The sequence below is a fragment of the Engystomops pustulosus genome, chromosome 5 (genome assembly GCF_040894005.1).
Source record: "Engystomops pustulosus chromosome 5, aEngPut4.maternal, whole genome shotgun sequence".
NCBI classification, from domain to species: domain Eukaryota; kingdom Metazoa; phylum Chordata; class Amphibia; order Anura; family Leptodactylidae; genus Engystomops; species Engystomops pustulosus.
Window position 1 is genome coordinate 87,151,674 of NC_092415.1, and position 7,909 is coordinate 87,159,582.

At 36.7% G+C, this 7,909-nt stretch overlaps 1 long non-coding RNA gene across 1 annotated transcript; it reads right to left on the reverse strand.

Moving 5' to 3' along the window:
* Positions 1 to 660: 660 nt before the first annotated feature.
* LOC140134073 (uncharacterized) lies at positions 661 to 7,388 on the reverse strand. The gene is made up of 4 exons (XR_011856067.1): positions 7,258 to 7,388; positions 6,624 to 6,692; positions 2,454 to 2,584; positions 661 to 1,097 (listed from the first exon to the last, which is right to left on the reverse strand). It is a non-coding gene; the product is annotated as an uncharacterized lncRNA (long non-coding RNA).
* Positions 7,389 to 7,909: the final 521 nt, after the last annotated feature.

Here is a 7,909-nt window from a genome sequence, read left to right on the forward strand (position 1 = left end):
TAACATACTCACCCTCTGGCGTCCCCGATGCTCGATGAGGCTCCTCTTTCTTCTCCATGCTCCATTAGCCGGCCGGCAGATTGTGTGGACACATCTCTGCCGGCTAGTACAGCAAGGAGAACAAAGAAGAGGAGCTGCGCCGAGGATCAGGAGCGGTGCCAAGCATCGGGGACTTCGCCGGAGGGTGAGTATGTAAGTTTATTTTTTTATTGACTCATGTATAAGCCGATGTGAGGTTTTTCAGCACCTTTTTTGTGCTGAAAAACTTGGCTTATACACGAGTATACACATAATAAGTGATGTCATTTTCTGGTATGCGTCACACCTTTCCCAGTTCTACTTTTTTGTTAGGGACCCACGGGGTTTAGTTGTAGTCAATAGGGAAATATATAAAATATGCTGTATAAATAAAATTGATGAATTTTCATAAAATATTTTAATGTAAAATACAGAGGAGCCATAAAATATTACAAAACTGCACATAGTATAGATTCTTCACATTTACTTTGACTATAATCAGGCATTTCAGGCTGGAAAAGAGTAAGTGAAAAATGATGCACTTATTGTATGGGTTTTTGAGAGTCAGTTATTGGACAAGCATGGCTACCATGGTGGTCTATAAAGCTGCACTTTATGTATTGTTCCGTTTTAGCCTAAGAGAAGATGTTCTCTGAGGGTCTGCAATGCAGTTGAAATGTACTGCCCTAAGCATCCAGCATAAAAGCATCCAGCATAAAAGGCAGTTTAATGTTATTGCTATATTTATTGCATTATTGTACTTTTATAAACATCTTTTGTTAAAAGAAAGTACATGACCAGAGGAAAGTACACACTTATGTTGTCACATAAGATTATTCCTTCTTGCAGGTTATGGTGGCTTTTTTCGCTTTGTAAGATCTCTATTCTGACTGTACTATTCTGAGATTTATCCTTTTGGAAATGATTCACTTACAATTTGCTCTCAAACTTGCATCCTGAAAGCTTTTCATGCTATAAGTCCTTTCTCTCTTTGTAGTTGAAGAGGATGTTGTTTGTTTGTATGCTTGAAAATTATGTAGAAAACACTACTCAGGTTGCTTTAATTTTCTTTCTCTTCTCTATGGATTAACAAGCACAATTGTAACAGTCCTGTTTCAGTCCATGTTACCTTATATAAAACATCATCATTATGTTGTAAATGGGGAGATGACCTCTACTGACCTCCTCACATATGGCTGTTTAGGAAGTTTAAAAGTGTTGTCCACTCAGTAAATAACTGGTATTGTTTGTGCACAGAACAGTTAAATATGTAAATACGTTTTCCAGGATGGGACAAGGAAAACCACTCCTTTTTTGCTAACTTATAAGGCAGTCGTCTCACCATCCAGCATGACTTTCAGGAAGCCTAAAAACATGATGTGGGATTAAAGCCAAACCAGTATATCTATTCCAGAAATAACAGATTCCCAACTGTGGACAGCACAGATACACTGGTTTGGCTTTAATCCCACATCATGTCGTTAGACTTTCTGATTGCTTGATTAGAGGGTTGCCTTACATGGTGTGGTTTTCCTTGCCCCATGCTGTAAAACTTTTTTTGCATATTTCCCAGAATCCCCTAGTGGAGTATCCATTGCTATAAGTCTCCACACGCCTTTAAGACAACCTTATTTGGCTAAGTCTCTGTAAGGAGAGCTCTTACTCCCTGACTACAGAAAAGTTATACAGTTTCCAATGTACTTTCTGTATCAATTCTTCACTTTTTTCCAGATCTCTGCTTGCTGTCATTCTATAAGAAGTTTCAGTGTTTACTTCTTTTGACTAAAACCAATCCCTGGCATATGATGTCACACAGGTGCATGGATCACACAACTCTGATTACTCTTCATTGTCAGGGCTCAGGGTCATTGGACCCTCTGGACCACCGCGGGAGCAGCGTCATGGAGGGGGATACAGGCGTGACATGGATCGCGGAGGCACCTGTGACATTTATGATATTATTGAGGCATGCACCTGTGTGACATCGTATGACCATGAGCGGGTTTTTATTCACAGTAAACAATGAAACTTCCTGTTGAATGTTGGCAAGCAGAGATCTACAAAACAAGAGGAATTAATAACGAAGGTTTATTGTAAAACTGTATAACTTTTCACAAACAATAGCAATAAATTGCTGAAAGTAGACAACACCTTAAAGTAAGACTGATGAGTTAAGTATACTACAGTGATGTATTGGCATCATTTGGAGGTACAGTTCAAGCACAAAAATTCATTTGGGATACCCTATATGCATTGGATCTTATATATTCTATTCTAGAGGAGTCTATCTTAGCTTTGCTTACAGTTAAACCAATTAAAACTGTGGGTAATTGGTCCAAAAGACAACAAGAAAACACATTTTAAACTGATATTGAAAGAAAATTGTGCTGAATGCATGATTATGATATCCTCCATAATCCGTGCTCTGTGCCTACCACATTGTCTTGATTGACATCCCCAGCAACATCCAACTTCACTCTTCTCTGCGCTGAAGCTGCAGGTTGGGGATTACAGCACATAAGATGTCCTAAAGTCCCTGGTCATGCCAAGATTTCGGTGTAGTGGACTGCAATAAAAGGGTAGATATATCATTGAAGGTGCTGGCAGAATCCCATTAATGAGCAATGTGACACTTATATTTAGGAAATAGTTGAAGGTTTAAAGTTTATACTTCTGAATAAGAGGGAGAATACATTTTGCTGTTTTATATAGTGTTTCCCAAGTTCATCTTTCGGCCTCTTAACATGAGATATGTTTCTATAATGTTTATATTGATTTGCACTTATCTTCCAGCCTTTGATTGTTAACACAGTTTATAATATGATTATGCTCTTTTAGTATGTAATTTGGTGATGCCACTTAAAGATTGAAATCCTTCTGGACTAATAGGTAGAATCTGTGTTTGAGAATATTTTTCATAAATCCAGACACACATGCTATTTCACCAGAAACCAGCTCACAGATAAGTAGAAAAAGTATAAGAAATATGTTTCTCCATCACTTGCACGATAGTATGTATGTACAAGAGCAGTCGTACTATCCTTAGGCGAATCTGGGTGAAAGCCCCAAGCACAAAGGCCAGGAAGGGTCTACAGCACAGAGACTTTAGTAATTGTAGAAGGGCTACAGATATGCAGACCAACAGGGCCTAGACTTAGAGAAAAATCTTATAAAGTTAATAAAAGTTAGGCAACACATTACCACAGAAACAATGGAGTACTGTATCATCTGGGTTCCAGTCTGTATGTGTATTCCGATACATGTCACAAATATGGCAGCTTTGTGCTTGGACCTTAAACCCACACCGACACTAGTTTTCAACTTAATGACCAGACTCGATTTTTCAAATCTGCCCTGTCTCACGATAATTGGTTATAACTTCGGAACGCTTTAACATATCCGGGTGATTTTGAGACTGTTTTCTCGTGACACATTGTACTTGTTAGTTATAAAATTTAAGTGATAAGTTTTGCGTTTCGTTCTGAAAAAAAGTGAAAATTTGGCAAAAGTTTGTAAAAATTCTTCATTTTCCAAGTGTGAAATGTTCTGCTTTCCAGACAGGAAGTAAAACTACCCAAAAAGCTTGATAATTAACATTTATGCAATGTCTGCTTTATGTTGTGATGATATTTTATGCGTCCTCTCATTTTTCTAGGATGTTATGAGGCGCAGAACTTTAGGTGCCATTTTTCTTATTTTCATGAAAATTGCTCACATTTTAAGGGACAACTCCGCTTTCAAGTGACTTTGAAAGGCCTAAATAATAGTAAAACCCCATAAATTACCCCACTATAGAAACATCACCCCTCAACGTATGTAAAACAACTTCTATTAAGTCTATTAACCCTTTAAGTGTTTCACATGGGTTAAAACAATATGAACCTGCGATTTAGAAACTTTCAAATTTTTTTGGAAAATACATTCAGACAGTTTCAGAATAAATTAAATTATGAAACGCACTACAACATTTGATGCCCAATTCCTCCCAAGTGTACTGATACCCCATATGTCAGTGATGGCAAACCTTTTAAAGACGAGTGCCCAAACTACAACATAGACCCGCTTATTTATCGCAAAGTGCCAACACAGAAATTTAATTTGTGATTTATACTCCCTTCTCTGTCACAGTTTTCATTGATACCAGCACCTGAGGACACCAATAAGGCAGAAAATAGTCCCAGGTAGAGCTGTCACTTTAAAATAGCTCTGTGCACAGCTGGTCCTGGGCTGTCTGGGACTGCAGGAAGATACCTGGAGTCATCTCTGGTGATGGCCCGGGTGCCCACAGAAAGGGCTCTGAGTGCCACCTCTGGCACCAGTGCCATAGGTTAGCCATCACTGCCATATGTGGTGGTGTCCTGCTGTATAGGCGGACGGCCGGGCATAGGATGAATGGAGGCGCCATTCACAGCAGATTTGTATTGTCACATTGTACGACCTATAAATTTTTATTTTTTTTGCTAATGCGAACATATGAGGCTTATTATTTACGGGATGAGATGCAATGTATATATAATTCATTTTGGGAGTCTAAAGCTTATTCATGAGATTTTATTAACTATTTCAAGGAGGACACAAACAAAATCATCAATTTTTATTTTAGATTTTTAGCATTTTTTTCCCCCCGCTCACCGTAATGTAAAAATAATATCTTATCTGATACCTCATTTATATAGTTTTTCTCATCTTTGCTCAATTTTCCTGAGCAAAACCAATATTGGAGAAAATCGCATTGTTTTTACTATTGACAACTTTTTAGGGCCATAACTTCTGTATTTTTCTGTTGTCAATTCTGGTTGAGGGATTATTTTTTGCGAAAAGAGTAACTTTTAAAAAAATAGGCAAAATTAATTCCCATATTGACTTTTTTTTTAATCATAAACACATCACACATAAAATTATATTAATCACAATCAAAAATCTCTATGAACCCTAAGCAAACAAAATCTACAGGTCTTTCCGAAAAAAAAATAAGCCCTCACACAGCCACAGAGGTAGAATTCCAAAAGTTATGGTAATCGGAAGATGGTGAAGCAAAAATCTGGGTACTTTTTGGTAAAGAATATTTCATTATTGAAAGGAAGGTTAAAATATCTTATAAATTTGATATTGTATATTTAATATTGATATTGTATATTTAATATTAATATTGTATATTGAGCCGGAGAAAAAGTTTTCATGTTATTCAGGTTACACAATATATACATTTTTATTAGAAAGAAACAGTTCAAAAGTTAGTAGAAAAAAATTGTTGCTAGTAAAGACTTCACTTTGTCCCGAATAAAACAAGACCCTGTACAACTATAGTCACAGATTAATAAAAACATTTTAGCTTTTAGAAGGAATTGATTAAAAAAGCAGGTTAAGTAAACTAAGCCAAAGCTTGCCTGTTGGTTTGCCTCTCTTGTCTCCTCCTCATTTTTATTTCAACAACTGATCCAACAGTAGCTATAAGACTACAAAGACTTGTGGGTTTAACTCCCTAGCTGCTGTGACTTAAAAACTAGACAGCAAAATCATCCCCCTAAGAGTCAAGACTACCACTAGAAGAACCTGCCATGTGAGGGTATCTGAGATTTATAAAAAATGCCTTTTTTTTAATAGAAACCAATTCATTTTTCAAGAACATCACAAGAAGATCCAGCTATGCTGTGATTGGTTGTCACGGTCAACAAAGACATTTTATATTTTTGACAGTTACACTTGGATCCCAATTAATACATAAACCCAATTGTTTAAGGCAGCTAATGGATAGCAGGTTGTATGAATGTATCTGATACCTATTTATGAAGGACCATTTTCTGATTTTTTGTAGTGTTATACACCTGGACTAATCATTACAAATAACTGGGATTCCAGAGTCAGCTCATCTATCTCCATTAAGATTCATGCAAAAAGTGACATTGCTGTGCAAGTGATGTGAAGCAGAGGTTCTATAACACTAGATACACATCTATGGAAAAACATCTTTGAACTGTATTTTGTTGTCACTATATATTAGACATGTAGAAAATACTTACCACCAGAGATAGAACAGTGAGGTTGAACATACTGATGTGATTATACAGGGCAAAGTGGTCTTATTTGTCTTTTTTTCTCTTTAACCGTAAAATGAACTTTGAAAATACTTGGTATTTGTGATTTATAAAAAACAAAAAAAACTTAACTGGTCCTTAATAATTGCATCTTTCTAAACCCCCCTCTGCTTGAGCATGTACTCCTGATTGCTTAGTCTTAATGAATGGAAAAATAAACATGCATATTGAAAGTTTTTATGTTCTGTTTTAGACAGGACATAAAATCAGAATAAATCTTTCCTGTTTTAGGTCAATTATTATTACCAAAATTATTTATATTAACCAAATGGCAGATTAATGAGAAAGCAAATTATTTAAGGTATTGTTATTACTTTCTGCAAAGTTAAAAGTTTACTTACACTAAGATTACTATGCCTTTAAACAATTTAGGACAGCCCATGTGATTATGTCATGTCTTTGGAAGGTTTGGCGACGTCACATAATAGATGGCATCACAAGATAAAAACATTATGTGGCAATACAGAACCAACATCTCAATACATCAGTCAGAAGTTAAAGGAAATCTACCTTTGGAAATCCTCTTGGCTGTATCATCTCTACCCTGTTTTTAATATTCCCTTGTATGCATTCTTTATCCTATAAAACATAATTTTATTAATATGCAAATTACCTGCAGAGGCTACTTGGGGTGTGGATCTTCCTCTGTGAGCTCCGGGGGCTAAGGCTCCTCCACGCTACAAGTAGCCTCTGTAGAGCTGCTGCCTGCGTGGTACAGTGGCAGCCGACAGGGGACCAAGAGCTTTTGCGTATGGCAGAGGCCCCCTAAAGCCTGCGAAGTCCGAGTGCCAATAAACAGGTGATGCTGCCGCGTTCACAAGCAGAATTGACAGAAAAATCTCAGTTGTGCCGATTTCTGTGATGAAATGACGTATCCATTTTATAACTTAGGTCAGTTCAATCACAGAGAAACAAAATCTATAGTTTTAGTTGTTATGTTTTAATACCTTTTAAAAAATGAAAATCTTTTAAAGCAAAAAAACTAATTTAAACATGTGTAGATAGCACCCCAAAAGGTGCGTGTTCAGCTCACCCCACAGTGTGATGGTCCACAGTCCTCTGGTATCAGCCTTGGTGCACAAAAAAGGAAAGACCACCACCAGGACCCGAAACAGCAAAAGATACAAGGAATCTCGGCACTCACATGAACCCACCAGGTTTGGTTTAAATAAACTTCTTTCTCTTTATTCACATCTCCGGAACAACATGCAGTTACAGCTTAAAAGATCGACGCGTTTCGACAATTGTGCGTCTTAGTCATGATCAGTTTCCATATTACTGTTCACTAAGCATTAAATCACCTGGAGTCATGGCGTCATCCATTATGGGGTGGATCCATTATGAGGTGGATACTCCCCAATCAATCTCCAGCGTCATGACAACAGGTGAGTCAAATGGACTTAACCCTTAGTGAGCTAAACTTTTTGTAAAGATTCAACATGTAATACATGGAACACGAAAATACTGTAAACCTAGACATCAGAATGTTAACAGAATGAGTAAATGTACATCAGATAATTTATTACAAATTGTTGAACAAGAGAAGCAGTATGAATCATTCAATATCTCCAATACCTGATTACATGATATTCTTTTTATATTCAATAGGAATTTAATAATAATATCATATATCCTTCAAGAGTGTGTGATATTCTCTACTCATTAATATCACCTATATACAGTATATTCCCCACTAATTTCCTGGATGTTATTCTCCTAATCAATTACAGGGTATCAATATGTTTGAATCATATCCGTTCTTTTGTTGAGTCCATACGGGATCCTGCTACCCAAAG